This window comes from Cyphomyrmex costatus, unplaced genomic scaffold (genome assembly GCF_001594065.2).
Source record: "Cyphomyrmex costatus isolate MS0001 unplaced genomic scaffold, Ccosl1.0 scaffold1549, whole genome shotgun sequence".
Lineage (NCBI taxonomy): Eukaryota > Metazoa > Arthropoda > Insecta > Hymenoptera > Formicidae > Cyphomyrmex > Cyphomyrmex costatus.
In genome coordinates, this window is record NW_017275554.1 from 21,123 (window position 1) to 30,122 (window position 9,000).

The window sequence follows — 9,000 nt, forward strand, 5'->3', positions numbered from 1 at the left end:
CTAGAAAACAGAGATGCGTCATTGAAGGGTATGGCTTGATTGGCTGTCTAAATCACGTGATCAGAGCGCCATTTTAATTCACTATTGCATTTAATAGATATAGTTTTATAACGTATGTACATATATATATATAGAGAAAAATTTAGACAATACAGTGTCGAAGTGCAATAAAAAACTATTATTATGGTGTAAGTATTCTATTTGTGTGAATATTTAATATCGATCTTAACCTAACCTAATCTAATCTTTCTACCTTTTGCATCAACTGTCATCAGCTTATTGGTCAAGAGCACTTATATTGAATTAAAATGGTGGTGGTTACCTAACCCAACCAACGCAATGTCGCATCTCTGTTTTCTAGGCCTCTAGTTACGACGTGCAACGACGTGACAGCTCTGGAGCGCCATATTGGACTAAAGAATGGTAAAAAAGAACTCAATTTTGAAATTTTTTATCGTTTTCAGCATAGATTCTACCTCACAGACACGCATTAATCCGTATACTTTAATTCTGTAAAAGGATTTTCGAATCTGTGAATGATAAAAAAAGTATTTACGATACAAAGATTATACGATTTAGTCGGTAATACAGGAGGCTTTAGAATCCCCTTAACTTATGCCGTAATCTGTAAAAATTGACCAATCACAGTCGAATGAGAGGGGAATAATCGATTATAATTCTTCAATTTTTACAGATTAGCCAGTATAAACCAAAGGCATAGAGAATGTACTGTGCGATCCGTGTGTCAAAATGGTCGATAAGGATGAGAGAGAGGAACCGTGGAAGACGACCATATCCCTCTCATTCTCTCTTTCATTACACCATTTAATGGAAAAAGATAGAGATGGTCGTCTTCCACGGACTCTCTCTCTCATTTTCGTCGACTACATTTTGTTATTACTAGAGTCCTAGATATCAGAGAAGCGCAACCGATGTGCCGCGTCCTAATTGGCGTGCTATCAGCCAATCATGACATTCATTGGTACTAAAAATGGCTGACTAATAGACGATTAGTGGATTTTATAGTTCATCTGCAAACGACGCCATTTTTAGTATTTTTTTTTAGTAATTTTGCGATACTGACTTAAGCCATTTGCGCTTCTCTGATATCTAGAACTCTACTCATATCCAACACATTTCTTCAACTATAAGTTCATACCACGAAGACACGAACTATTAGGTGTACAAAAAAGTTCTGAGCTTTTTTTTTTGTAAAATTCAATCTTTATTCGTATGTATTTGTACGAAAATGGCTTGCTGCGTAACGCCAATCTGTTCTGCAAGCTCCATTTCAGTTTGCGCAGAGTTTATATCCAGCAATGCTTGCAATTCGTCCGTTTCAATCTTTTCAGGACGTCCAGCACGCAATTCATCTTTAAGGCTGAAATCTCCTTGGCGAAACTTTTGATACCATCTTTTACATGTAGGATGACTTACAGCGTTCTCTCCATATGCAGCACAAATCATTGCAGTGGCTTCAGCAGCATTTTTCTTCAGATGAAACGCGAAGTGGATGGAAAATCGAATATGCTCTTTTGTTATTGTCATCATGAACACTACTGATTTTTGAGGTTATGTGCATCAAACGCCAAACCGTATGGCATTTTAGAAGGCCAAATGTTAACGCTTTAAAACCGCAAAAGAGCGGGAAGATATATAAAATTTAAATTGTTATTTCGGTTGTATGAAATCTAAAGCTCAGAACTTTTTTGTACACCTAATATATCTTATGGTACGTTTCCACCGAGCGCGTCACGCATCGCGTCGTGAAAGAGAGAAAAAGAGAAGTTTATATAAATACACAACTTTTAAAAAAATCTTTTTTTTAAAGTGATGAAAACTGATCCCCTTCTGTTTATAATTATGGCATTGTGCCACAAAACAGTATGTAGTATTTCTTTTTGATTTTACTTTATTATTTTCCATTATAGCACGTATAAGTTTAGCCAATGTGTCTGACTAGCGAAGCTTCTACCGGCCGCTACTAGGAGGATCTTTGCATCGCCAATACAGTAGCGACAGTAGCTGTCGGCTTCTTTGATGTCGATGGTCACCGATCACATGACTATCAATCATTTAAAGAGTTTTGCGGACCTCTAAATTTAAACGAATCAAGAGACGTTGTAGTATTTTGCATATAATGCTATCCAATGCTATTACAGTCCGTCATTTTCTTGGTTTTACAGTCAACACATGCGCAAAACAAAATTGGATCCTTTATTTGCTGGTACTGTCGCTACTGTATGTAATTATACTTAGGCCGGTATTCATTGTCAGTTCTTATATTCAAGACCGTTTTAAGGGGAGGCACCTGTCTCATTTTGACCCCTCGAAATTCTAATGACTGAAGGTGCTCGTATTTTTATTCTTCGTCGATTTTGTGGTCAAAAACATACCAGACTGTTATAAAAAAAAAATCGAATTTTTCACTGAAAAAAAATTTTATTTTTTCAATCGTAAAAGATATTGTCAAATGCATACGAGAGATTATTCGAAATGTTGAGAAGATCATATAAAAAAATTACCATGAGAAAATATTGAGAATTGTAAGAGAAGATAGATTTTTAAGATTGAACTTAAGGAATTTCAATCTACTGAAGTCACAAATTAATTGAAAAACATTATTTTTTTGGCTTAGAAATATATTTTTTCAGTACCCAAGAACACGTATGACAATTCTGAAGGACATTCTTTGGCAATTTTATGTCCTGCAGCATAAACATTTAGATTCGTAGGATGGTTGAATTTTTTTTCTATCTCAATCGGAGAGCATTTTCTTGTATCAAAAACCATATTTGAAAAAACGTTTTCAGAATTCTTCAGCATTCGTTCTATCATGATTCTTTTTTACAATCTTCAGCATGCCAATCATCAAATTCCGATGAGTCGTCAACTAGTCTGATGCTGAATAAGTTGACGACTCATCGGAATTTGATGATTGGCATGCTGAAGATTGTAAAAAAGAATCATGATAGAACGAATGCTGAAGAATTCTGAAAACGTTTTTTCAAATATGGTTTTCGATACAAGAAAATGCTCTCCGATTGAGATAGAAAAAAAATTCAACCATCCTACGAATCTAAATGTTTATGCTGCAGGACATAAAATTGCCAAAGAATGTCCTTCAGAATTGTCATACGTGTTCTTGGGTACTGAAAAAATATATTTCTAAGCCAAAAAAATAATGTTTTTCAATTAATTTGTGACTTCAGTAGATTGAAATTCCTTAAGTTCAATCTTAAAAATCTATCTTCTCTTACAATTCTCAATATTTTCTCATGGTAATTTTTTTATATGATCTTCTCAACATTTCGAATAATCTCTCGTATGCATTTGACAATATCTTTTACGATTGAAAAAATAAAATTTTTTTCTCAGTGAAAAATTCGAATTTTTTTTTTATAACAATCTGGTATGTTTTTGACCTCAAAATCGACGAAGAATAAAAATACGAGCACCTTCAGTCATTAGAATTTCGAGGGGTCAAAATGAGACAGGTGCCTCCCCTTAAGTTTAGTCTTGAAGAATTACGAACCAATTAGAGGGCCGCTTTAGTATCTTAAAACATTACTTAAGGCAGTCTTGAAATAAGAATTGACTATGAATACCGGCCTTTAGAGATCATATAATGGGTGCTTTCCATTTGATGACACAAGTCGACACAAGTATCGTTCTATCTTTCTTGTCATTTAGAGATTGACAAAGGGTGCGTTCCGAGTTACATATGAAGCGCGTAGACTTCATAGAAAATCGTTCCGAGTTAACTATTGCGCGCTTCGAAAGCGCTTCGAGAGTACTCGAATTCCCCAGATTGTACTAACCGTACTGAATTCTTAGCACTCCACTCAGCGCATTGACTGCTTCTCTTTCGACCTGAGGCAGTTGATGCGTCTGATGCGTTCTTGCGGTCTCTATGCGCATGATTTGTAATTCGGAACGAACAACGAGTACCGAACAACACAACAGTGAACGGACGAATATTTGAGATTTGCAATGGAACAGCGATTACAGCAATTGTATGAATTCCCGGTCTTATTAGAGGATAAAAATAAAGTATTAACTTTATTTTTAAATGAAGAGGATATGGCGAAAATGAGCCAAGATAAAATTGATGGCATTATTTTATCTTGATTTATTTAATGTATAGATTAGACGTTATATTAATTAGGAATTTCGCGATCGACGTAATCTATAATTTTTTCAACTCCAATTTGTTTTTCATGTGATTTATCTACCATTAATAGAAAAAATAACGTCTGCATATCACTTAGAGATATGTCTTCGACTTCATTTTCACTATCGCTCTATTCGGAACTGTCATCGGAACTTTCATCATTTTTCTTTAAAAGTATTAAAGAAATTACAATTATTGGAAATTGTTTATTGACGTCTTGTATAGGTCTATCTTGAACTCGCATAGAATGCATAGGAAATCGTTCCGAGTAATTAAAGCGCTTCATGCGCATTGACTAAACAGATGATTTCAAAGCGTTACGCACTAGTAGAGTCCTAATATCAGAGAAGCGCAATCGATGTTCCGCGTCCTGATTAGCTGACTGTCAGTCAATCATGATATTCATTCAGTGGTATTAAAAATGGCTGACTAAATATAACGTCTAATCTATACATTAAATAAATCAAGGTAAAATAATGCCATCAATTTTATCTTGGCTTATTTTCGCCATATCCTCTTCATTTAAAAATAAAGTTAATACTTTATTTTCATCCTCTAATAAGACCGGGAATTCATGCAATTGCTGTAATCGCTGTTCCATCACAAATCTCAAATATTCGTCCGTTCACTGTTCTATTGTCCGATACTCATTGCTCGTTCCAAATTACAAATCATGCACATAGACCGTATGAACGCATCAGACGCATCAACTGCCTCAGGTCGAAAGAGAAGCAGTCAATGCGCTGAGTGGAGTGCTAAGAATTCAGTAAGGTTAGTACAATCTGGGGAATTCAAGTACTCTCGAAACGCTTTCGAAGCGCGCAATAGTTAATTCGGAACGACTTTCTATGCAATCTACGCGCTTCATACGTAACTCGGAATGCACCCTAGGACTCTACGCACCAGTAATGCAGTCTACGCACTTCATGCGTAACTTGGAACGTACCCAAAGATAGAACGACACTTGTGTCGTCTTATGTCGACTTGTGTCATCAAATGGAAAGCACCCAATAAGGCTGGTCAATATTCTAGTAAGAATAAAATGGCGTCCATAAAGAACACATAAAGGTTACAATGGCCTGGTTTATATCGTGAAAGAATTGGTATGCGTATTATATGTGTTTCATGCATTTACATCGCCATTTGTATCATTTGATACGCGTATCAGTTTAGTACGATACTCCTGCTTGATACGCTCGTACCAAAATAATCCGATAGCGTTTACATCGTGCGTACTAAATAGTACGAATTTGATACGAATATAGTACCTGATACGCATATCAAGTGCACGATGTAAAACCAGGCCATTATAACCTTTATAACCTTTATGGGCCTAATATTAATACACAAAATTAGGAACCATTGATTATTCATGCATATGCGATGTAAGTTTTACATATTTTAATAGAGAATATCTCTCTAAATAATAGAGAATATTTGAAAGATACATTAATAATATTTTTGTATCTTTTAATTAACAGGCTCATTTCTCAGCAAAAATTGTGGAAAAACGTTTATAAACTTTATATATATATTTTTTTTATAATCTGTGTATTTTATGTTTTATTGATAAAATAATTTAATTATTAACAAATAAATAGAAAGTGTTTTCTTAATTTATTATTTCATCATATTTAAATTATGCTGCGTTTGGAAGAAAATTTCAACAGCAACGATTGGTCGTGCCACATTCCTTTCTTAGCCAATGAGAGTGACGATATTTTTGACCAGACTCCTTATTATAGGGTTTCTAGTTATACAGTGATTCTGTTCCACACATAGGCCATGTTCCGATATACACTGCCAGTACTGAAAATCTATGGCCTAGTTTACACTGAGTTGATACGCGTATTGAGTACCATATTCGTACCAAATCACTTGATATGCTCGGTATAAACGCTAGGGGATCATTTTAGTCTGATTCTCCCGATCACGAGTATCAGACCAAGTTGGTACGCGCATCAAAAGTTTCTATTGTGCTGTAAACGCTTGATTCATTTAGGACTAAATCCACTATTTGTAAGTTAAGGTTAAGAGATTGAAATACGAAGAAGAAGAAGATTAAAATATACTATATCCGAATCAAAAATTCAACTTAACCTGTTTTTAGACAAATGCGTGTAAACAGGAACATATCAAATGTCTAATCCGCACCAATTTGATACGCGTACCAATCAATTTAACGGTGTAAAAGGAGTCTATAGTTTACGTTACGTATACTATAGATTTTCAGTACTGGCAGTGCATATCGGAACACGCCTATAATGGATACACCTAGAAGCAAGACGGCTCACTGAGCGCTCAGTGAGCTCTTGAATTTGTTTGGTCAATATTTTAGAATTTAATAGAATATGCCAATCAGATGAAAGCGCTCATTGAGCGCTCAGAGAGTGCTTCTGGATACACCCAATGTGCAAAATGTATTATCTTATTTTTGTTCACAAAACATTAATGAAAGATAAAGGCTGCTTTCCTTTTAGGAGACACAAATCGACACAGTATAACACACTCGAACACAGTTTGCCACACTTAAATGGAACGCGACATGTGCAGTATGTGTATCGTGTGTACGAACTTTATATACCTAACCATAAAGCAGATTCTACAATGAGTTTTTAATCTATAGTCGGTAATCGAAAGTTTTAAGTTTTAACCTAAGTCGGTGACTTTAGGATTTTTCGCATCTACAATGAGTCGCTAGTTGTATAGCGAATCGTTTGGAAAGACACTGAATACAATCAGTTCTAAAATTGAAAATAATTTATTTGTGTTATATATTTAATAATAAACTGGTAATATAGTGATAGTGATGGATGATGAAGAAGTAATTATAGTCATTATGCTGATGCAAATGACATTCTTATTCTCAATGGCAGTATAAACTGAAAAACATGTCTACCGAAGCTACATGATTGGTCAGTCGTAAGAAAATCGGTAGTCGGTATCTTAAATGTTGGCTGTTGGCCAACCTTAAGATTGGCTGTCGCAACAAACTTGCGATCGGCTTGCAACTAATGTAGAACTGGCTTTATGGGCCTTCTACAATAAGCCATAAGTCATAAATCAGAAGTCAGAAGCTAGTTGCAAGCGAGTCAGTAATGCGTCATAAGATAGTAATAAGTCGGTAGTCCGTGACCGAGTGGAGATGGCCAAATTCCATCTCTTCTGACTTACAGCTTATGATTACGTTATGACTGACCAATCAAAAAACAGTATGTGTCTGCCATTTCTTACGAGAAAACCGATTTCGTATAACCTAAAAACTGAATCGAGAATATTTTGATCGAAGTGATTTATATCGTATTAAAAATGGAATATGAATGTATACAAGAAATTTATGACATGGAACTCATCAAACTTGTCGAATTTAATTGTTGAATCTAATTACTGAACTGTTATGATGCAACGATCTAATACGACTTATTGTAGATGCAAATCCTTAAGATTTATGACTTATAATTGTGACTTATCACTTATGTCATGTGAGTAATGACTTATGGCATAAGCGGGGAGCACAGACTTTTGCATAACGCATAAACCATATACATAAAGAATTTGATTGGTCCATTGACTCATGCATAAGAAAATAGGCCAATGAAATTTCTTATGCACATGCTTTATGCGTTATGCAAAAGTGTGTGTTTCTCGCCTTATTGTAGAAGGCCAATTATGTAAAAATGTATGTTGCGACCCTATAGCGTGGAGCACAGACTTTTGCATAACGCATAATACATAATGTATAAGAGAATCAACCAATCTAAATCCCTCCTTTCCTTCCACTTCATGGAAAAGAAGAACTTCAATTTGCTGATTCTTTTATGCACTATGCGTTATGCATTATGCAAAAGCTTGTGTCTGGGCTCTATAGCTATATCCACACAACTTGCATAACCGCATAAACGTATGCATAAAGAAAATTATCCAATCACATTTTACATGCATCTCTATAAGGGAAATGCGATTGGATAATTTTCTTTATGCATGCGTATATGCAGCTATTCAAGTTGCGTGGATATAGCTTATGTCTAGTAAGACATAAGCAGTAAAAAAATCAACGTTTTTAAGGAAGTAGCCTTAAGTTTGTTGTGTGCCATGGCTTAAAATCTTGAAAAGCAGTGAAAACGTCATGTCACCTAACCTAATCTATTCTGAGATCGATATAAGGACGTAAATAAGAACGTATCAAATGCTTGGTCCGTACCAATTTGATACGAGTACCAATCAATTTAACGGTGTAAAGGGGATCATATATGGATAGAAATGAATTAAGGTGCTTTTTTATGCGCAGCACGCTGCAGCAGCAATTTGTTACTATTGGTTAAGAATTTTATGTAAGCTAGATTGACGCACTTCCGGCGCAAAATACATTTTGCCGCAGTTCGTTGAAGTTGAACCGAACGAACAGTAAGCAGCAAGCGGCAAAATCGAGAAAGCGTACAATATGTCCGTCGTTTTATTATGAAAATATTATTTATTGCAATAAATATTAGGTAAATAAACTAAAAATAGCTTCGGATAAGGTACGGATACATGTTTGTAAATTAGATTATTTTATACTTTACCACAAATTAAAGAGTAAAGTGTAAAGTATAAAATGATCTAATTTACAAACATTCGTACCTTATCCGAAGCCATTCTTCGTTTATTTTCCTAATATTTATTGCAATAAATAATATTGCCTCGATTTTGCCGCTTGCTGCTTGCTGTTCGTTCGGTTCAACTTCAACGAACTGCGGCAAAATGTATTTTGCGCCGGAAGTGCGTCATCTAGCTTACATAAAATTCTTAACCAATAGTAACGAATTGCTGCTGCAGCGTGCTGCGCA